Source organism: Oryx dammah, unplaced genomic scaffold (assembly GCF_014754425.2).
Source record: "Oryx dammah isolate SB20612 unplaced genomic scaffold, SCBI_Odam_1.1 HiC_scaffold_25, whole genome shotgun sequence".
Lineage (NCBI taxonomy): Eukaryota > Metazoa > Chordata > Mammalia > Artiodactyla > Bovidae > Oryx > Oryx dammah.
The window spans coordinates 36,508,820-36,532,086 of record NW_024070209.1 but is presented as its reverse complement, the minus strand read 5'-3'; the positions used below and the strand labels follow the sequence as shown (position 1 = coordinate 36,532,086).

Below are 23,267 nucleotides of genomic sequence, written 5' to 3'. Positions count from 1 at the left end.
GGAGAACAAATGGGGGAGAGCACCCTGCCACCCTATGATGGCCACAGAGTATGAAAGAGGAATGCACCTCTGTACCACTGAAATTTTAGAGAGGTTTGTTACTACAGCACCAGTTACCTTGCCTAATACGCTTTGTGGGGATGCGGGGGATGGATTTTCTTAAATCAATGAGTTGACTTAAGAGACAAGATACATATAGAGATAGAAATATTTGAAGGATGGGAAGGTAGATAGATACAACGAGAATGCATCTTTAAGAAGGCCACTTTGGTCTGCTGCTGCTGCTGCTAAGTTGCTTCAGTCGTGTCCGACTCTGTGCGACCCCATAGACGGCAGCCCACCAGGCTCCCCCGTCCCTGGGATTCTCCAGGCAAGAACACTGGAGTGGGTTGCCATTTCCTTCTCCAATGCATGAAAGTGAAGTCGCTCAGTCGTGTCCGACTCTGTGCGACCCCATGGATTGCAGCCTATCAGGCTCCTCTGTCCATGGGATTTTCCAGGCAAGAGTACTGGAGTGGGTTGCCATTGCCTTCTCCGCCACTTTGGCCTACAGAATCTTAAGTCAAGAGCAAAAGATCAGTGAGCTAGAACTAAATACCATGGCATGGACTAAACTAAAGTGGCCAAGTTTAGTTTGCCTGCAGTTTAGTTTGTTGGCACAAGTAGAAGTGACAGCAGTTAATATCACTCAACCAGTGCCCATACTGTGCCAGACTCAGAAACAGTATACAGATTGCTACTTTTAATCTTGATTCTGTGATAGTTGGTAGGTAACTTTTCACATCATCTCCATTTCACATGAGAAAACCAAAACTCTATTAATTTGCCTAAGATCATACCACTAATAAATGGTATTTATGTAACTATAGGTGTCTATATTCTTTTTGTTATACTGCTAGTCTGAATTAGTAGAAATATCTAAATCAGGAAGCTTAAAAAAATAGTTTGGAGTATCATTACTCTAATGCAAATGTGAAAGTATTATAGAATCAAAAAGGGGCAAACTTCCAAATGAAAGACCTTGAGCTTTTAAAGAATAAACAGGATGTTCTTATAATCAATATACTAATCACTTACAAAGGGTAACAGGCACTTCTCAAAAAAAAGTTTACTTTTTCAAATTATAAAAGTAAGATGTACTCACTGTAGAACACTGGGAAATACAGAAAAGCAATGACACAAAAGCAAAAATCACAAGTCATCCTATCACTCTCCCCTCAAAATTAATACTTGCATTTTTCTTATCGCTTTTCCTTTGGGTTTTTTTTTTGTTTTTCTATATAGTTGAAATCACATCATTTATATAATCCCATCTTCTGCTTTTTTCCCTTTATTTTAAAAACTGTTCCATGTTATTAGGAGGTTTTCAATAATAGTACTTTTATCAGTCTAATAAAAACTAATAGCTACTTATTTGCCAGGTATTAGACTCATCACTTCACTTACATTAACATATTTAATCCTCACAGTAACTCTCCAAGGTGTGTACTACAACTGACCCCATCTTACCGATGAGGAAACTGAGATAGAGTATGGTTAATGACTTGCCCAAGGTCACAAAGTGACTCCATGGGAGAGCTGGGGACCAGACCCAGGCAGCCTCTGGATGAGCACTCTAAGCCACTATATTGTACTGTCTCCATAATATTCCTTCCTCTAATTTACCAGTGACAGACATTTGGGTTATCACCATTGTTTTCTAATATAATAATGTTACAATAGACATTTTTATAGGCATCTGAAGCAGTATTTTATCTAAGCCTATTCAGACAGCCAAATTCTTCCCATTTCAACAAGTTCAATTTATTTTCAGCTAGCTGACAACAGCTGTAGAAACATCTAAGGCAGCTAGCATTTCATAAACCAACTCATTGCTCCACCTACCCCTGGTATGAACTTCCATGTGGTCCTCACCTGTCCACCCCACTGCCATCCACAGCAGATGTCTGTAATGTTTCCATCTGCCTTCACAGGGCACAAAGAACCAATTAAAACCATGGGTCTGTTCTGTGCATCTCCCAACATACATAAGCAAATTCTTGTAAATTTGTATGTCTGGAATACTTTAAATGCTAACTTTATTTGTTCCTAGTCTTATAAGCTCTGACAATACAAGGCATAGAGAGAGAGATAAAATGCGATATGCATGTATAAAATTGAAATGAATAATTTTCTAATTTAGACCAAAACCCAGAAAAGCGATATTCAAATATTTTCCTTTTTGCTTGCTTTTTCACTGTTTACAGGGAATGACTGAACTCTTGTGCCGTATTAAAGGAATGATTTGAAATGAAAACAACCTAAAATGGAGTCTCACAAGCAGATCAGACTATGGTTTAAGTAAAAAGGGAAGGCTGCTGGCTCTGGCTCACATTTCACACCCTCTGAACTCAACTTACCAGTATGGCTATTCAAGAGCATGTTTTAAAAGACACGGAATGTGTAAAAGAAGGGAAATGAAAAAACATAATTAAAAAAATTTAGAAATCATAGATTTTCCAATATGTCAACCGTATTACATACAGAATTCATTTGTCATTTAAGAATGAAAAAGATCAATTCTTGTGAGAAGTATCTCCACAATTTCTACACAACTTTTTCATGTTGTAAAAAACCAAAATGTTCTTCAAAGATTCTGAAACACACCTAGAAAAGTAACACAAACTCTACTAACCAAACGCCTAAGAATTATTAAGTATCTGCCTCTCTATGAGGCACCTACATAGAGCCAGAAATGATGTCTCTATACAAGGAGAAGCCCTCTGAAATATATGTAAGATACTAAAAGTGGCAAAGCAAAATTCAAAATATAAATCTGAAGATGGCAACATAAAAGAAACGAAGCCATTTGCATGGTCCCCTAAAAAGCTATAAAATTATTGCAATTAGTTCTAAGTCCAGACTTCTAATGGATTTTAAATTAGAGAATAATTAAGATATCTGTTAATACAAACTTTTAGAAAATTCTTACTAGGAACTTGGTTTGTATATAAGCCCTTTAAGATAAAGTTCATTCACTGTTTTCATATTATATTTAACATCTAAATCCTCCATTTTTATTTCCACTCAGTAATCCAAATACTGTATTTCAGAAAATTTCATCTTCATAGAACCCAAACTGATAGGTTGTTCAGATTGTCCACACGGGCAGCCCCCTGCCTTCATCCAGCCCCCTCAGCTCCTCCACATGTGCTGTTCATGTCACCATCAGGCTGCAATTGACATGCACAGCAAGACTGCACATCTCCACCCCACACCCACCTTGTTCTTATCATGTTGACTTAAAAAAACAAGACTTTCAATTAAAAAAAAATTGAAAGGCTACAGTTACACAGCACATCAATACACATAAGAAATCAAGTACTGCAGACAAATGGCCAGTGAACGAAGTCAAAAAGTGAGTAAGCAAAGGAAAAATAAAATTTGCAGGACAGTAACCAAGGCCTTTTGCTCTACTTCTACAATGTTTTAGCATCCAACCATCAATAATTCATATCAAAATGATTATCAGATATATAAAATATAGGAGTTTTTTTTTTTTTAACTTCAGGGTCCCGATTTTCATTCAAACCACAAAGACTGCATATTTTGCAGTGAGTGGAATAGGTGGGATAGAGGACGCTCCACGTGAGGTCTCATTAGTCCAGGGAAAACCACTCAAGATTTGATGTTACACAGAAATATTTGCCTCCATATTGTCAAAAGATTTAAGATTACTGGAACAAAAAGATAAATCAGTAAAAATAAACCTTGCTAAACTAAACATGAAAGCCACCACCTCTGTTTCACTTATTTGCTCAAGTGAAATGACAAGTTTCAAGATATTTTGTTAAATGGTGGCTATTTTAAGACAGGACAAAGCTGCATCAGTGCTCCTCACACAGCTTGCTCCCAGTCTTGGCAGTTCTCCAACACATTCCGACTTTTTATGCACAGTTTTGCTGGAATCTCACCCCACTTATCTTTAAAGACACACTAAGTAAAATGTTGCCACATTACACAACCAACCTGCCATTTATTCCCATCCGTTCACTTTGCACAATGTCTGACCAAAAAAAAATCAGACCACCATCTGCGTGGATGCAGCTAAATCCACATGATCTAATTCACATGGGTTCCCAAAAGATGGATCAGAATATTTCAAACTGGGAGGAAATGCTGTGTGACAGTGCTCTGAGGAAGGCTGAGTGCACACCAGCCAAGGAGGAGAATTGATACAGTAGGACAAAAGCAAGTTCAAACCCTGACTACAGATGTTAGACCCCAGGCGTGCCACCACTGCCTACATTTTGAGGCAGATTATTAATCAGAGTGTATTTTAAAGAATAATCTCAGTATTTAATGAGTCCCATTACCTCCATGAAAAGAATGATTTAACATAGCATTACATCCTCTAAGTCAATGTACTCTCTGATTGTTCATATTTGGCCAAAAAAAAAAAGTCCTCTTCAAAAACAAACTGGAATGGTTAACCACACGCTGTTACATTCCATTCTTGCTAAAAAAAAAAAAAAATTTAATTAGCACATTTGATCCTTATGCTCTGCACAGCTGCACAGCATTCCAGTGATAGGCCAGCTATCGACACACACTCTACATGAAATAACTACTCACTTCAAAAGTTGAGAAGACTGTGAAGCAGTTCTCAAGCATGAGATATATCTATTTCATGGGAACAAGTTCATTTCAACAAGGGTATAGTCCAAAGGAAATATATACTATAATTTAGATTAAAATATTCATGTAAATGTATACTAACAAAATCATCCTTGAGAGCTGGAAATATATATTTATAAATATATGTATATAAAGATATATTAAACTCAACTGACAGACAAGAAACAGTCTTCCTCAGGAACAAGACAATAAATTAGCCTGCTCTCTAATTAAACTTTCATCCTTTCTGAATCAGAGGAGATTTTTAGAACTAGGATGAAAGCTGATGTTCTTACTGTGAGGAACACATACTTCCAAAGCAAAACAATCCTTTCAAAATGAGAAATCATCCTGATTATCAGGGAAACTCAGGAACTCTTTTAGCAGCGGATGCCGACGTAAAACCATCAAACACACACACACACAAAACCCACCTTAAATAAAACGAGAATAAAACACAAAGTGTGCCCTCGTTTCTCCTCTGCTCAAATGGCACACAAATGTCTCTGCTCCAGGTTCAGGCTGCTTCCTGGACTCCGCCCCAGGAGATAAGATGGGTATTTAAGGACAGCTGGCAGCAGAGTTGTCAGCCTTACTGTGAGAAGGACCAGACCCCTTTCAGAGAAGTCTCCCGACTGATAGCGCTGACCATCACCTTCTAAAACAGCGTCAGGTGTGCTCACCCAGTCAGCGGCCCAGACAACGCTACATTCCAGCCTCCTGCTCTCCCTACCCTGGGGTACCAGGGCCAGACTCTGGGCACTGTCTTGGCTCAATGCTTCCCCTCGTGTCAAGACTCAATGTCTGTAGCTGCCTGTAGGTCAGCTGAGATCCCTTCCCAGCTCCACGCTTCAGTCAGCCCAGGCACATTAACCATCAAGCATTTGGCTACCCTCAAAGAGAATGTTTCCCATCAGATTGGGAGTTTCTGAAGAATTCCTCATTTGGGGAGAGTTAAGTCCACACAATGTATCTGAGTTCCATCACCCAAACTTGCTCCATCCATCTACCCAGCCCTGCTCCACCCATCACTGGGCCCAGCTCAGCTCTCCCCTCTAAACTGCACAAGGAGCTGCCACTGGCCTTAGCGTATAAACATGGGAAGAAGGTCATCTGCCACTTTTCCTTGGGGCCAACCAACCCAAGTGAGAACCACAAAGAACCTCACAGAAACTGATGGCAAAGGCTTTCTTTCTCTTCCAATGAAAGGGCATTTCTCCCCTCTTCCCACACCCTCCTCCCCTCAGCATATGAAGAAATCATTTTACCACCTTCTTCAGGAGTTCAAGAGGCCAACTACTAGAATTAAGGCAACAGAGAAGCGCCAGCGAGATCCGCATCACATCCATCGGCTGCCCCAAGACTTAAGGAATGGGTCTGCATAATCAAGTATGCAATACTGCCTTTTCTCCTATAAATAGATTCTGGATCCAAAGATAGAACTCTCAACAGTTCAGCTAACAGAAAGACCCTAGGAAAGCAGAGCCCTACTGTGTGCTTTCAACAGTTACCACCAAACCCAACCCCATAAAATTTATTACATTTAAAACCAAGATTATGATAACCATCTCCATCCTATCCATGACACTTTCTAGGGTAGCTGTTTCAGACTCTGAAATCTGAAGACAGAAATAAAATCAGATGTTGTCTGAAGCATAGAGGGATCTCACTCAAGGGAATTCATGCAACCCTGATGGGAATTCCTCTCAAAACAAAACAGAAAGCACACATTATCTAATGAGAACTTAATTTCTGGTACTTTTCCACTGTAAAACAATTTTTAAAGTAAGTATCTGTAATAAGCACATTTGGGGTTCTTTAAATCTTTGCCATTTTCCTTAACACCTTCACCACTAAAACAACTCAGGGAAACCAACAGTATCCATAAGCCACAGTTTGAAACATGAACAATAATAATAAGATATTATGTCCTATCATGCTTTGTGTACAAACTGGAAGGGTGATAAATATCAAGGGATGATTTAGACTGTGAAAACTTCACATATTGAGCTTAAGGTATGAGAATTGATCCTCACTTATGAGATGAACAAATACGTACAGAGGGAAAAGGGGTTTAAAAGACAAACATCAAAATGACAGGTGCATGTTTCTGGGGTCACCAAATGGAGTCAGTAACTTCAATTTTCTTCTTTGTGTTTATGTTTATTTTCCATATGCTCTATAATATTTATTCTTTTTCTAATAAATATTATTTTGTAATTTTAAAAAATATTTATTATTGGGCTGCATTAGGTCTTGATATGACCTAAATCAAATCCCTTATGATTATACAGTGGAAGTGAGAAATAGATTTAAGGGCCTAGATCTGATAGATAGAGTGCCTGATGAACTATGGAATGAGGGTCGTGACACTGTGCAGGAGACAGGGATCAAGACCATCCCCATGGAAAAGAAATGCAAAAAAGCAAAATGGCTGTCTGGGGAGGCCTTACAAATAGCTGTGAAGAGAAGAGAAGTGAAAAGCAAAGGAGAAAAGGAAAGATATAGGCATCTAAATGCAGAGTTCCAAAGAATAGCAAGAAGAGATAAGAAAGCCTTCTTCAGCAATCAATGCAAAGAAATAGAGGAAAAGAACAGAATGGGAAAGACTAGAGATCTCTTCAAGAAAATCAGAGATACCAAGGGAACATTTCATGCAAAGATGGGCTCGATAAAGGACAGAAATGGTATGGACCTAACAGAAGCAGAAGATATTAAGAAGAGGTGGCAAGAATACACAGAAGAACTGTACAAAAAAGATCTTCACGACCCAGATAATCATGATGATGTAATCACTAATCTAGAACCAGACATCTTGGAATGTGAAGTCAAGTGGGCCTTAGAAAGCATCAAGACGAACAAAGCTAGTGGAGGTGATGGAATTCCAGTTGAGCTATTTCAAATCCTGAAAGATGATGCTGTGAAAGTGCTGCACTCAACACGCCAGCAAATTTGGAAAACTCAGCAGTGGCCACAGGACTGGAAAAGGTCAGTTTTCATTCCAATCCCAAAGAAAGGCAATGCCAAAGAATGTTCGAACTACCGCACAATTGCACTCATCTCACATGCTAGTAAAGTAATGCTCAAAATTCTCCAAGCCAGGCTTCAGCAATACATGAACCATGAACTCCCTGACGTTCAAGCTGATTTTAGAAAAGGCAGAGGAACCAGAGATCAAATTGCCAACATCCGCTGGATCATGGAAAAAGCAAGAGAGTTCCAGAAAAAACATCTATTTCTGCTTTATTGACTATGCCAAAGCCTTTGACTGTGTGGATCACAATAAACTGTGGAAAAATTCTTCAAGAGATGGGAATACCAGACCACCTGACCTGCCTCTTGAGAAACCTATATGCAGGTCAGGAAGCAACAGTTAGAACTGGACATGGAACAACAGACTGGTTCCAAATAGGAAAAGGAGTACATCAAGGCTGTATATTGTCACCGTGCTTATTTAACTTCTATGCAGAGTACATCATGAGAAACGCTGGACTGGAAGAAACACAAGCTGGAATCAAGATTGCCGGGAGAAATATCAAAAACCTCAGATATACAGATGACACCACCCTTATGGCAGAAAGTGAAGAGGAACTAAAAAGCCTCTTGATGAAAGTGACAGAGGAGAGCAAAAAAGTTGGCCTAAAGCTCAACATTCAGAAAACAAAGATCATGGCATCCGGTCCCATCATTTCATGGGAAATAGATGGGGAAACAGTGGAAACAGTGTCAGACTTTATTTTGGGAGGCTCCAAAATCACTGCAGATGGTGACTGCAGCCATGAAATTAAAAGACGCTTACTCCTTGGAAGGAAAGTTATCAGCAACCTAGATAGCATATTCAAAAGCAGAGACATTACTTTGCCGACTAAGGTCCGTCTAGTCAAGGCTATGGTTTTTCCAGTGGTCATGTATGCGTGTGAGAGTTGGACTGTGAAGAAGGCTGAGAACTGAAGAATTGATGCTTTTGAACTGTGGTGTTGGAGAAGACTCTTGAGAGTCCCTTGGATTGCAAGGAGGTCCAACCAGTCCATTCTGAAGATCAACCTTGGGATTTCTTTGGAAGGAATGATGCTAAAGCTGAAACTCCAGTACTTTGGCCACCTCATGCGAAGAGTTGACTCACTGGAAAAAACTCTGATGCTGGGAGGGATTGGGGGCAGGAGGAGAAGGGGACGACAAAGGATGAGATGGCTGGATGGCATCACGGACTCGATGGACGTGAGTCTGAGTGAACTCCGGGAGATGGTGATGAACAGGGAGGCCTGGCGTGCTGCGATTCATGGGGTTGCAAAGAGTCGCACACGACTGAGCGACTCTACTGAACTGACTGAGGTCTTAGCATGAGAGTTCCAGAAAAACATCTACTTCTGCTTCACTGACTATGCTAAAGCCTTTGACTGTGTGGATCACAACAAACTGTGGAAAATTTTAAAGAGATGGGAATATCAGACCACCTGATCTGCTCCTGAGAATCCTATATGCAGGTCAAGAAGCAACAGTTAGAACCAGACACGGAACAATGGACTGGTTCCAGGTTGGGAAAGGAGTAAAGCGAGGCTGTATATTGTCACCCTGCTTATTTAACTTATATGCAGAGTACATCATGAGAAATGTCAGGCTGGATGAAGCACAAGCTAGAATCAAGATTTCCAGGAGAAATACCAATAACCTCACATATGCGGATGTCACTACCCCTATGGCAGAAAGTGAAGAGGAACTAAATAGCCTCTTGATAAAAGTGAAAGAGTAGAGTGAAAAAGCTGGCATTCAAAACAGCTTTGAATGTGAAAACATTCAAAAAACGAAGATCATGGAATCTAGTCCCATTAGTTCATGGCATCCAGTCCCGTTAGTTCATGGCAAATAGATGGGGAAACAATGGAAACAGTGACAGACTTTATTTCTTGGGCTCCAAAACTGCTGTAGATGGTGACTGCAGCCATGAAATTAAAAGACGCTTACTCCTTGGAAGAAAAGCTATGACCAACCTAGACAGCATATTAAGAAGTAGAGACATCACTTTGCGAACAAATGTCCATCTAGTCAAAGCTATGATTTTTCCAATAGTCATGTACGGATGTGAGAGTTGGGCCATAAAGAAGACTAAGCACCGAAGAATTGATGCTTTTGAACTGTGGTATTAGAGAAGACTCTTGAGAGTCCCTTGGACAGCAAGGAGATCAAATCAGTCAAGCCGAAGGAAATCAGTCTTGAATATTGATTCGAAGGACTGATGCTGAAGCTGAAGTTCCAATACTGTGGCCACCTGATGAGGAGAGCCGACTCATTAGAAAAGATCCTGACGCTGGGAAAGATTGAGGGCAAGAGGAGAAGGGGATGACAGAAGATGAGATGGTTGGATGGCATCACTGACAACAAACATGAGTTTGAGCAAGTTCCAGGAGACGGTGAAGGACAGGGAAGTCTAGCCTGCTGCAGTCCATGGGGTCGCAGAGTCGGACATGACTGAGCGACTGAACAACGGGAGCAAAGGTCTTCGCTGTGGCACATGGATCTTCACTGCAACACAAAGACTGTTACCACGTTTTGCTGCCGCGCAGGGATTCTCTAGTTGTGGCACCAGGGCTCAGAAGTTGTGGCACAAGGGCTGAGCTGCTTCGCAGCATCTGGTATATTAGTTCCCCCATCATGGACTGAACCCATGTACCCCACACTGCTAGGCAGATTCTTAACCACTGGACCACCAGGGAAGTTCCTGACATTTAAAAAATTTTTATTTTGTGATGATTTTATGCTAATCTACATTTTTTTAAAGTATATATTCTTCATAAATTGTTCAGAAAAAACAATTAGCAGACACTGTCAACAATTCAAGCATTTTAAAAAGGTGGAAAAAATGAGTATTTTAACTTTTAAGACAATTGTACTATCAGAGCACTGCCGTGCTACAGGTTAAAAAATACAAAGGAAAATGTTTAAACATCACAGAGAAAAATAAATAAGAATTGTCTTAAAGAAGAATCTAGGTTTTCCTTCCCCTTTAAATAAAAGGGGAAAAAAGCCCTAGAACACAATAAAAATATGTACTGTCCCACCCCAAAGTCTCTGTATAGCTGGTGAAGAACATTCCAGAAAAATGTGTAGCCCATGAAAATTTAGATTTGGCCTTGAAGCAAATATACCTGGACAAAAATTATCCCTGAAACAGCCACCCAAGAGGGTAGGAAAACAACAAAAAAATTTCATCCAGAACCAAAGGCTTGGCCTCCACCCAGAGGATGCTCCTATCAGGCTCCCCTGTGGCCCAGTTTCTACATCTTTTCCCACACTCTACGGAAATGGCAAGGCTCTAACAAACTGCATATTTAAATGAGGCATGGAAAAATCTTTCCAAAACTTCAGCATTCTTTACACCTTCAGTACTATGAATGCTGCATTTCTGAAAGCCCCAGTAGAAACACATAGGGTATACTTAGCCAATTAATTATTTCATTCATTAGTCTTTATCCAGCTAAAACGAGGTTTGTTACAGGAAGTGTCAGGATGTTCTTGATAAAGGCCAAAAGTTTATTGCTAAGTATTTTCCAAAATATGGAGAGATGAAATTAGAATTCCTCCACAATCCCATACACAGAGATAACCACTGTTAGGCTAATGAACTTACTAAGCAGAGATATATTTAATTATACAAATTAAACACGGAACATACACACTTCAAAAATATGAATTCTAATTATACATCATTCTAAATTTCCTAGTTCATCTGTTGGATTTAAAATTTTTCTAATTATATTCTGATACAGATTTTATTGACTAGCTAATGGCTTCAAGTTAATATGTTAAAACCAGCAAGGTTTTAATATGTCAGAACCAGCAAGGCATTCCAGATTCTAAAGCAGAGATGCTGGGAAAGATTGAGGGCAGGAGGAGAAGGGGACAACAGAGGATGAGATGGTTGGATGGCATCACCGACTTGATGGACATGGGTTTGAGTGGACTCCGGGAGTTGGTGATGGACAGGGAGGCCTGGCGTGCTGTGATTTATGTGGTAGCAAAGAGTCGGACACTACTGAGTGACTGAGCTGAGCTGAACTGAACTGAGTACAGCTGAGTACTTGGACCATAAAGCAGAAAACATTAGTAATATTATTTCCTCTCAAACATTTCCCTCACCAGCTACGGACAAAGTGACTCATTTCTGGGATTCACCTTCAAACCACTATCTCAATAAAATTCCCCACTTAAAAAGTCTTAAAATAGCCCTTTGTCTCCCTTCATGGCTGAGGATTTTCAATCACATACATCTCTTTCTCATTTATGTGACACACAGACAAAAAGATATCATTATATGCATATAGAAATATCATATATAACATTATATAAGAATCTATTTTCATAAAAAAAGGATAGTATTAAAATTCATTCCTCCTACTCTTAGACTGAATATTCTCAAAATGCCAAGAAACCATTAACTGGAAGAAAATCTAAATCAGAAGTCATATTTATTTTAACATTTTTACTTGGAATTTTTTCTGCATTTCTGACCAATTCCAATGAAACCTGATGGTCTAATGGTTACAAAATTAGCTCCAGAAGTAGTGTTTGGGCTTCTACAAGTGAGAACAAATACATCACAGAATTCCACTGCTCTCTTCGAGGAACTGTGCAGTTTGGACATAGTAAGAGAAACCTGGTCTTCCCCACTCTTTAAACTGATGTAGACTATGAAGCCAAGCTAGCATTCCAGCATATGTGAATATTCTAGCCCTCTCAAACTCTCACTTCAGAAGTGACTTATACTGCTGATGTTTTCCCGCTGCTCCACATAAGAGCAGAAGACAAATATGACATCCTTTGGAATCTTAAACTATTCCCTAACAATAATCTACAACAGGCCAGGCTTACTTTTTTCTTTTCTTTTTTTTAAAAATTAAAGGGTTGATTGATTTTTTGGCTATGAAAAAAAAGATCCTTATGGTAGTCTATTATATTATTTATTTCACTCTTATTTGTAAAATATTTTAAAACTCCAAATGAGAAACATTAAGTCATAGGAATTTCCTTTCATACAAGAAAGGAAATCATCCATCAACCTACCATCCAAAGCAAACCAGTAACATGTTCATGTATTTCCTTCCAGGCTTTTATTTAATATAACAAAATAGGAGTTACACCATATTATACAGCTTTGCATAGAGATATTTCCACTGAATATTATATTGTTAGCACTTGCCCTTTTCAGTAAGACTCTAACAAACCATTATTTTTAAGCAGTACATTGAATTCCATCCTATTTGACTATGCCACATTTGCTTTTTCACTATTAATACTGCTAAGAAAATTCTTGTTTAAAAACCTGTCCTTATTTTTAATTCTTTCTTTCGATTACAGAACTACAAGGGGAATTTCAGTCCAAATGGTATAAACTTTTATCTTTTTGGTTATATATATATATAAATACATGTATATTATTACTGTACTAACAATTGTATTAATTCAAATATTCTTCCAACAGGTGATGCAGAGGTCCAATCTCACCACATCCCAGAGAGCATTACCTATCTACCAATTTAAGTGAAAAATTAACTGTTCTAGTTAATATTTCATATTACTGCTGAGTTTGAACAACAGAATATGGTTACTGGCTTTGTAGTTACCTTCTTTTATAAACTATGTTCCTATCCTTTCCCTAAGCACAAGGATTTTAGCGTTTTCTTGTTTATTAAAAATAAGTAGTAATCAGATTTGCCTTTCCTATAATTTAGACACAGGGACAAGTTTAATATAGACTAAACTTAGCATTATTTAGCTGCAAGATGGTATTGCTTATGGGAATGCATCTTTCCTGAATAAATCAAACTACTTATTTGAAAGGAAGCATAAAGGTGACACAAACTAAGCAAAACTTCCACATTTTATGACAATTAAAATGTACTGTGATGGGCACTGGATTATTCCACTCAACTTTCTTAGTACTTTGTGACAGAAACTCATTGCTACCATTTTGCAAATGAAGATACTGGGGCTTGAAGACAGGTCAAGGCAGCTTGCCCAGGATCAGTGCATGGAGTGATCTGGTGAAGGAATTCCAGGGCCTAAGGCTTGGGACCCCCACATCCAACAGCCTCTCCCCAGTCACCCTAGCCCTGACCTGTATCCTTCAATTTCTCAAACATTACCTCCACTAAGAGTTCTTCCAGAACCTCAAATTTAGCACAGTTAAAGAAAACTGATTTTCTTCCCAATGAGATATCCACTCTTCCCCTTCACTTGTCTATTTCTCTCATCATGATGACGACCATGTTCTCTGTCATTATTCAAATATGAACTCTTTATTTTATCTCTCATTCACTCAGGTCCACTCTCATCCAGTCATCCTACAAAGAGTCAGCAAAGGATCCGGTCTTTACAACCTTTCTCCCAGCCCTTCCCTCCTCATTCTCTCAGCCTCCACCATCACTTGCTCCCTTAACCTCTGGACTCCCACCATCATCTTGTTCCTGTCTCCCTGCTTCTAGTTTCTCTCTGTTCCATGTGTTTTGGACATAGCTGATGTTGTGTTACTCAACTATCATCACAGAATGTTAGATGTACAGGATCTTCAAAACTAAGTAGCAGATACGATCAGCTGGTAGTTCTAGATTCAAACACTGTGTGGAGAGTTTCTGGGGCTCTAGATCAGCTCTGTGGAAATAGCGCCCTGACTGATTTTCTAGGCCTGCCAGGGACACAGAGAGTGGTGCCCTTGTGGCAGATTTTAACCTTCACTATGGAAGATCCCCTGGAGAAAGGAATGGGAACTCACTCCAATATCTTGCCTGAAGAGCCCCGTGGGCAGAGGAGCCTGGCGGGCTACAGTCCATGGGGTCACAAAGAATAGGACACAATTGAGCAACTAACACTTCATTTCTTCATGATTTCACCTAAGTTTTTCATTTTATAAATTTAGATCTGAGACCAGAAGGATTAATGGCTTGCTGAAGTCATACACCTGGTCAGTAAAAGATCTTTTATCTTCTACACATACAGAGCATATTCTTTTTTTTTTTTTTTTTCAGGTTGAAGACTTTATTGTATGGAAAAGGAAAGTACATGTTGGAAAATTCCATCGTGGGAACTTCCTGTACCCTAACACCAGTGTCCAAACCTGCTCTTCTGTAAGAGCCAGGTTGTCTTGAGGCTGGCGACTGTCACAAACATCCAGCCCTCCTCCCGGCTGCCCTGTGACCTCCTCAGCCTGGCTCAGGGTGGGCAGGGTCCTCCATCACAGCAACAGGGCATATTCTATACAGTAGGAGTATATAGTCCTTGGATTCAGAAACTGATTCTTACTCAACTGTAGGTCAGCCCACACCACCATCATCCTAACTCAATGACAAGTCTTGGCAAGAGAAAGTACTTAATAATTATTTACTGCATTAAAAACCATACTGGAAAGTAACTTCAGAGTAGAAGCAAAGGCATTACATTCATATAAATGCTTCTTGGTAAAAGAACAATAATTACACTCCTTTCAAGAACAGGAAACTGAACTGAACTGACAAAGGGTTTTCACTAAGTGGTCTTGCATAGCCTGTGTTAATCAATATAAAAATTCCACTGGTAACAGAAAATTTTAAAAAATAAAAGAATAAAGCTCTTTTGACATAAAAATGTTAAGGTAGTTTTCAGAAAACACTCCAAGAAGGGGTCAGTGTACTGCTTGTAGTCCAAAGAGAAAGGAATGAAACTGTTATCAGCTAAACACCTACTATGTGCCCAGGACTGTATGCTGCTGTCTCACAACTGTATGAGGAAGTATCATTCCCTTTTTACTTATGAGGAAACTGTGGTTTCAAGAGTAATGAACTAACCCAAGGACCTAGATGTGAGCACATGGCTGGTATATAATAACATTTAGGATTTGAGCCCACATTTATTTGACTCTAAAATCTAAGCTCTTCCCATACTAAGGGAAGTTATTCTGCAATAACATAATCATCCTCACAAACCTTAAAGGACAAAACCTGATTATGACTCTACTGAAATTATGAGTGATTGCTCATCAAAAGAAACCACAGTTTAAAACAAAACATAAACCTGGAAGTAGTTTTTGCAACGCATGAAATCCACAAGGGATTATAAGACAATATATATTAAATCAATCAATCAGAAAATAGCTAAAAGAAATGCAGACTAATGACTAAATTAGGACTTCACAAAAGAAAGAACCCAAAAGGTCAATAATATATACTTAACTTCCAATAATCAGGGAAATTACAAATAAAGAACATAATGAGATAACATTTCACAAGTATTACTGGAAAACATTTTGAAGTCTGGCAAGGCTGTAGAACAACTATAACAGCTATACACTTCTAGTAGGAATATAATCAGTACAATCACTCTGGCATTATCTAGTAAGGTTTGACATTATCTAGTAAGGTTGGTGACGCACATACCTTATGATCTGGCAAATTTCATTCCTGAGAAGGAGAGAAAAATAACGTTTGTGTGCATATGCATGTACCCCTACATACTTAATAAGAGACATGCAGAGGACCCATTCATAGCCGTCCTTTTATAAAAGGAGAAAAAAAAATAACTAGAATCAATCCAAATCTCCATCTACAGTAGAAAGAATAAATAAGTCATGATGGAATACTACACAGCAATGAAAATGAATGAACTACAGCAACAAAATGAATGAGTCTCAGGAATGTTAATCTAGAAGGACAAGTCACAGAAGAATACATAGAGTAGGATTTCATTTATATAATATAAAGTTCAGAAACATACAAAAATAAATAAGAATTTTAAAAAGGATAGCCCATAAGGAAGATCAAAGGAATGATAAACACAAAATTCAGGGCTGTGGTTGTTTCAGACGGGATGATAGGGGGGCACATGGGTGACTCTGAGTGTATGACAGTTTCTTCTTCTTGAACTAGGTGGTGACTGCCTGTGTGTTCACTGGTTTGTTATTCAGTAGCATCTTTTATGAGCATTATTCTGTATATACAAATCACTTAATAAAAAACAACTGTAAGGGAGGAAAAATGGGCTAGATGGTCAGGATATTGAATATACCAGGAAGAAAAGCTGATGAGAAAAAAACAAGATGCCAGAGGTAGAGCTCAGGGGTTTAGCTTCCTGGACTCCAGTTTTGCTGTCTCAAAGCTAACACTATCTTCTGGAGAAGGAGGAGAAGATTGTTTTTTTCAACTTTAGAGGTGTTTTAGAAAACAATCTAAAGAAACTGACTAGTCTAAATAAACATAATAGAACTCTTCCACTTAAAAGTTACAGAAAAACTTTAAAAAGTATTTCTGTATTAAATATAGTATGTGCATCGATTTCTTAATGATGCAAGGGGGGAAATGTGCTGATACTTCATCAAAAGACGAAAGTAGGATACCAGAAGGAACCTTTTGATATGGAAGTCCCTTAGCTGAAGGTATAGAGCAGTTTTTTGATTTAATGTGCATACAAATCACTTAGGGGTCACGTTAAAATGCAAATGCTCTTTGGGAAGACTGGGCCTCTAAGAATTTACATACACAACAAGCATCCACTTTATAAATGATCCTGTACTGAACCTCAGGATTACGGCGAGACATCATGAAAATGCCTTCTCTGGCGATGTTAAAAAATATAAATATAAGAGTAGAGATAGTTTCATTCTGCCCCCAAAGTAGAGACTGATGACGTTATTCCCACACTACAAAAACTTGGATACAGGACACCTGTATCCAAAAATCAAGAATACTTAACCAGGTCTTTTGCAAAGACAAGGTGCTTTGGGAAAACAGCAAAGACTGAAAATTTACAAGAGAACTCCATAAGAGGTTTTACTCACCTCCACAGAGCTAAAGAAGTAGCTCTTCTAGCCTAGGTATTAGCTCTTTTCTTATGGAATAATGGTTTACATTCCAAACAGTCTCAATAGAAGAAACCAGGACAACCATAAATGATATTCACAGAGCATTAATTAAGCCTTGATTATAATGCAGATAGTGGTGGTGAGAACCACATAATTATGGAGCATCACATCACTGCATGTAAAAAATATATATGTTGGGCTTTAAAATTCTAAGAGTATGCTTTTAAAATGAAGAGTTTACTATCTCAATAAAAATATCAAATAATTTCCACTTGTCATATCTATGTTTGTTTAGTAGTACTTAAAATCCTCCCATCTCAAAATAGTATTTCTACATGAAAAGTCATACGTCAATACAGCAAGACACAATAACCACTCTAATACTCTTCCAGGGAAACTCTGCCACGGTCAAGTCTCTGCTAAGGATGTGTCTGTCACAAAGGGAGCAAGGTCTTGTCCCTTGCTCCAACAACAGCACAGACAGTTGTTACTACTCTCATCCAAGGGATGCTCTTTACTGAAAGCCTGCACAGCAGGAGACCACCAAGTGACAGCATTTTCTTCACTGGCCCGATGCTTCTCATTCTCTCTGATGAAGGTTCTGGTCAGACCAGGGCCAACAGAGCTACAAAGAGCTTGACCTAATGGAATTCTGCACCTGGTTAAGTCAGAACAGCTAAACCTCTGGTGACATCAACACAGGATATATTCTTACAACATAGTAAATCCAAAATGTTTGGATAATCCATGGAAACAATACTCCCAAACATTTCAATGCAACGTGATTTTATACAACCAGCACAACAACGAAGCCCAAATCTAAAAAATTCTATATTTTAATGGCCCTCTATTATTGACACTCAAAATGAGGCACATAAACCACACAATCTGCCATAGATTCTACTTCTGTGGCTGGTCTACAGAAAATCAAATGCCATTAACCTGGACTAATTAGAGATCTAAAAAATAAAAGCAGACACACCCTTGCTTTGAAACACTGATCTTCCTTTCCAATTAGCATACTCAAAATTCCCTTTCCACCTCTACATTCTAGAAGAGCCGAGGGGTGCAATCTGAAACGTATCCCATTGGCCATTCCACACTGAACTGTAGAAGTGGCATTTAGAAGGGAAATTCCTTGTGTATTACCCCAGACTAAATAGACAAGGACGCTGGAACGTCTCCTTCTACCCAGATAGAGCCACACAGGCCTTGGTGGTCTGCCCTTCTCCACCCGCCCCCCACCTGCAAAAAAAAATGTGTATAAAAATATACATACATATAAACAAACAAACGCAGTTAGTTACTACCACAATCCCACTATTCATGACGGGGAGACTTAACCCGTCTATCAAAACCAACCTGAATACCAATGTACCATCAATCATAACACTCATTTACTAAATAATCCTTAATGAATCCAAATATGTCATTGTATTTGAATACAGAAAAAGCAAACGACTAAAACAAATACAGGTTAAAGAAATCATTTACCATCCGTCAAAAACGTATGTAAATTCCTTTTAAAACAATCTACTGCATGTTAATATCTTTTAAAAATATCTCAGGGACATATGAGCTAAAATATATCAATTGTTTCATTTCAAAAAATGATTTCCTATAGGAAAAATTCATACTCAGTGTTGATCAAAGAGGTACTATAATGCCGTAGCTGTAACGCTTCAATTAATAAACATCAATTTTCCACATATGACGAAATTGATGGAGAGTTGGGTTGTGGTTTACGGATTACAGGTGATCCACAAAAAGACGCTGAGACTCCCAATACAGACTGCACCATGGCCTCCGCACACCGCTGGGGCCGGGTTCTCCCCGCAGCCCCTCCCTACCGCGGCTCAGGTCCCTCGGTTAGAGATTACATTCCGGTCCGCAGCCGCAGGCCGACTCCCTCTGCCCCGCATTCGCACTGCAGGACACCCCTTCATCCCAGAACGGCCAACAGGCGAGGCGGCCGGGGGTCACCCCAAGAGAAGCCTCTCCCCCCCATCACAGCTAGGTGACCTGGTCCTCCGGACGCCCCATCCAGCTGAAGCAGCATGACAAGGTAGAAGCGGCTCCGGGTCTCAGCCAAGGGCAGCCCTGGGCCTGGGTGGGGCCGGGCGGGGGCCGCAGGCGCCCAGTGGCCGTGCCAAGCCCCGCCAGCGAGAAGCAAGGGAGGCTGCGATACTGCTGCATTGTGCTGCATCACGGCGAAGGCAACGGGAGCCATCCATCTTGCCAAAAAATCACATCCCCGTCCAGATAAACCCGACTGAATCCATTTTCCTCCGCCGCCGAAGCACCCCCCCACACTCGCCCTCTCCTCCCTATCTCGCCCGGCTTTTGACTGGAAAAATAACGGGCACAGCTTGTGTACCGAGCCCCACAACACTCCTCCCCCCACCCCTATCTGATGGCAGGCACTTGGCATCTTTCCTATCACAAAAACAAAGGGAAGGCTCCCCGCAAAAGACGGCCGCGGGCGTGGTGTGAGGGCTGCTGACCAGAGGGGCTTCCAGTCCACCTCCCCAAAGTCAGGCCCGGAGGGTCCCCGCGTTGGCACAAACCTGTTGAAGAGAGGGTGGCAGGAGCTGAAGGGCGGGCGCAGCGGCAGCTCCGCGCCCCGAGGCGGCTCCCGCCCAGCCCTGGGAGAGCAGGGACCGCAGGGAGGGCGGGGGGCGGGAGTGAGGATGGGCGGGAGTGGGGGCGCCGGGCCGCCGCCTCCGGTTCAGCTGCAGCGCGGCGCAGCCGGGACCACGCCTGGCCGCATCCCCCGTACCGTTACGCTCAGAGCCCGGCCCTGTCAACGCCGCCCCCGCTCGCCACCAGCCGGGGCTAGAGGGAGGGCACCTGAAAATATACCCTTTCGTCTGCCCACTCGGCAACCACCCCCGCGCAGCGGCCCCCGGCTGGAGGGAAGAGGTGGCGGAGGGAGGAACGAGGAATCGGCCCCGATACGTCCGGAGATGAGGCAAGGCGGCCGCGGGGTGCACCGCGGATGTGCAGCCACCTCACTGAGAAGACCGCCGACCCCCGCCCCGCACCGCCGGCGTATCAGAAGCACTGGGGACCGGGCTCCCCGCGCCGCCCCCGCCCAGGTTCTGCAGCTTCCCTGCCCCCACGCCGCTCCCCGGGCGTAGGGCAGCGGCGGGGCAGCGGCGTCCTCCCGGCCTGGGCCCGCGCCCCTCCTCCCGCCGCCCCGGAGCCAGCCCGGGAGGCAGCCCCAGTGAGTTGGCATCTTCCAGCCTCCGGCCCCCTACCTACCTCCCGCGGATAGGGGGGTTGGGGGCGCCGGGGTCCCGTCCTCCTCCCGCTCCTCGGCGGCCGGGCGGGTGGGCCGGGAGGCGACTCCGCGGGGCTGTCCGCGGCTGGGGCCGGGGCTCACAGGACGGGACCAGTGGGCGCTGCTGCGCGGGGCTGCGCGCTCGCTCCGGGCGGAGAGGCGGCCGAGGGAGGGACTGGAGGAATCCGCAGCCTGCACGGCAACAGCTGCACTGATTCCGGGGGCTGGGCTGGAGCGCGGGGCGGGGGGAGGAGAGGAGGGCGCTGCAGGGAGGGGGCGAGGGGCGGGGAGAGGAGCGCGCGGACGCGGACGGGCGGGCGCCGGGCGCGCGCACACAGCGCGCTCACACGCTCTCTCCCGCACACCCTCTCGCCCGCCCCTGCGCTCCTCCCTCCTCGATGGCTCGCTAGCGCCGGACCTCCGCGCTCGTCCAGGGCCCCGCAGTCGCCCACCCGGCGCCTGTTCCGCGCGCGACCCGAACCTCGGGCGCGTCCACGCTCTCCCCGCGGAGGCTCTGCCCTGGCCCAGCGCCGACCTTGTCCCCTGCCGCCGGTCTGGCCGGGGCTGGCCTGGGCAGGGTGGGCACAGCCGCCGCGCTCTCCGAGCCAAGGGACGCTGGGGGCTTTGTCCCCACAGCCGGCGAAGTCCAATTTCACGTTTCATTTGAGGCTAATTCGATTATCGCCATGGAAAGGGACAGCCTAATTTTCTACGTGACTTGTGCAGCCTCTGCCCGTGACGTTAGCGTTTGAAACGCGATGGAGAGAGCGCGTGGAGGGAGGCTTTAGAAAGTCGTTTGGTCGGTTTAGTTTTAGATCTAGGTGGTGATGCCTTATAGGTTCTGCCTGGCCTGATGAAGAGCGATGGTGACGAACCTGGGTGATGGAAGGAGGACGGTTGTTGCTCGGCGAAGTCAACCTCTTCGTCCTTCATGAGTGATTTTTCACCCTTTCCCTCGCGGTAGCTGTAATAGACCCCACAAGTGGTTCGTGCAACTCTTGCCGCCCTCGCCTAACGCCCCAACGCTCACTTTAGCCTGGTTCGGGTGCCCCTTCCCGAGGCGCTCCCGGGGAGTGGGGGCGTCCCCGGTGCACTGGCGACCCCGCGCTGGCGGGAGGGCTGAGTTCTCCCCTTACCCACATACCGTGAGACGGACACCGGACGTTTCCTCGAGATTCGGCGAGTGTGCGAGCAGGTTCTCAACCAGTTTGCTCACCCTGCCAATCCCTCAGGCTAGGTAGAAATTCTGGAACCGCCACTATTGAGGAGAAAAGATGGTGTCATCACCAGGACCACAAATAGAAACGCTCTTCAGAAAACAGTCTGGAGAAACTGACTTTCTGCCTGCTCTGTAAGTGCCCAAGGCGGCAGTGTAAGCCTTCCGAGGGAAGAGGCCTTTCTCCGTTGTTTGTTTTTAAAGCCTTAAGGCTTTTCTCCTGAAGATATGACCCTCAAATCCTAAATTTAAAATAAAAATTTTTTAATAATAACAATAATAATAGACCATGAGAGATCTATAAATCAACCAGGTCCACTGATTTGCGATCATGCTTATATCTCAAATCAGTGGACCTGGTAGATTTACTGTGTTTTTGTATGTAGTTTTAATGAATATTTTGAAATAAAACTAAACAAAATCATCCCAGCAAAGTGAAGATGATCCTTCCTTTCAGGCCTTCACCATATGTTTGAATGTTTGACCAAAGTTTATATTTGAACTGTATGAAAAAAATTGAGGAAGGCAAATAATTTAACATTTTTCTCACAAGGCTGATCACCACAGCCGGGTGAACTCTCAAAGGGCAGGTTTCTTTGTCCATTGTTTGTACATAGTAGGCATTTAAAAGGTACTCAAAAAATATTTGTTGAATTGAACAGAATCAACATGTCTGTGGCTGCCCTTATTAGGTAAGGGGAAATCCAACTAGAAATAAAAGTTGTTTCCCTTTCACTTATTTTGTGCCAGAGCCCCTAGCTCCTCCCCCCACAACACACAATGTTAATGAAATACCAAAGAAAACAATGGCAGTACTGAGAAATGCCTGTTTAAATTCTTTCCGTGTTATTCTGAAATTGTGATTCTTAACTGTTTCCTTTATCACAGATAACAGTATTCGAATAAATCTTCATTTGATGGATGAGTCACCTGCCCTATCCCAGTCTACTCCCCCTTACTTTTAAAAATTTTCCTTCAGAAAGGGAAGCCACACATATCTTTACAAGGTACTCCAGTAAAGTGGCAGCAAGTATTCAAAAAATGTGAAAGACAAGGATTCAGAGTTTCGCTGTAAATACCTGACTAGCAACCTTTGGTGGGGAAAAAAAAAAAGCATCACCCAGGAGAGCCCAGGGTATCACTGACCAGGAAAAATTAACATGTCCCCATCCGCAAAAAAGTCAATCTGGAGAGATCACTGAAGAAGGCACATATCTCTGTAGAAGGACAGAACCGAGAAAAAAAACATTTAGGCAATAATACAGGTAACTAAATAATAAAGAATAACA

The 23,267-nt window shown here is 42.2% G+C and overlaps 1 protein-coding gene across 3 annotated transcripts in view; it reads right to left on the bottom strand.

Moving 5' to 3' along the window:
- SPTBN1 (spectrin beta, non-erythrocytic 1) overlaps positions 1-20,973 on the bottom strand; it is a 209,816-nt gene extending 188,843 nt beyond the window's left edge. For 2 of the 3 annotated variants that reach the window (XR_005718414.1, XM_040224837.1), the window contains exon 1: positions 20,744-20,973. The gene's annotated coding sequence lies outside the window, so the exon portion shown is untranslated. Of the gene's footprint in view, positions 1-20,046; positions 20,275-20,743 lie in introns of those variants that run through there. The other variant, XM_040224838.1, reaches the window with a different exon arrangement.
- Between the last annotated feature and the right edge of the window lie 2,294 nt (positions 20,974-23,267).